Source organism: Vigna radiata, chromosome 5 (assembly GCF_000741045.1).
Source record: "Vigna radiata var. radiata cultivar VC1973A chromosome 5, Vradiata_ver6, whole genome shotgun sequence".
NCBI classification, from domain to species: Eukaryota; Viridiplantae; Streptophyta; class Magnoliopsida; order Fabales; family Fabaceae; genus Vigna; species Vigna radiata.
This window is the reverse complement of record NC_028355.1, coordinates 5245452-5246062: the sequence shown is the minus strand read 5'-3', so window position 1 is coordinate 5246062 and position 611 is coordinate 5245452. Positions and strand designations below refer to the sequence as shown.

Sequence of the window (611 nt, the reverse complement as noted above, 5' to 3'; positions counted from 1 at the left end):
TTAATCGATTAATATTAGTGTTAATCGATTAAAATAAGTACAACGGCTAGTTTTTCAAATCAGAAACCTCCAACGGCTAGTATTAATCGATTATTCTCAGGATTAATCGATTATTCTCAGGATTAATCGATTAATTAATCGATTAAAACTTGCTTTAATCGATTATTCCAAAGCTGAATGGGTTTTGGCTTCTGCAGCGATTTTAATCGATTATATCAGGGATTAATCGATTAAAACGGGGAAGTTTTGATTCTAAACAACAAATACAAAGTATAAAGGTACAAGAATCAAAACCTATTACANATCTAAGTCCTAAACAATTAAACTACAATAATTACAAAAGTTTTTCATAACAAAAATAAGTCTTCAAAGGATCTTCATGAATCTTGATAAATCTTGACTTGATTTGGGTATCATCAAAACTTCATCTTCATCATTTTGCTAACACTTTTGTGCTTCTTTAGGTATAGAGCATGTTCATGCAGACATTGCTCATAACCATTCTTCTTGAAATATGTACCAATTCTTTCATTCCATGCTCGAGGAGCTTGCTTCAAACCATACAACGCCTTCTTCAGCTTCAACACATTCTTTTCTTCACCCCTTCTCAT

At 31.8% G+C, this 611-nt stretch overlaps 1 pseudogene; it reads right to left on the bottom strand.

The window, feature by feature from the left end:
- LOC106760110 overlaps window positions 1–611 on the bottom strand; it is a 7221-nt pseudogene extending 6610 nt beyond the window's left edge.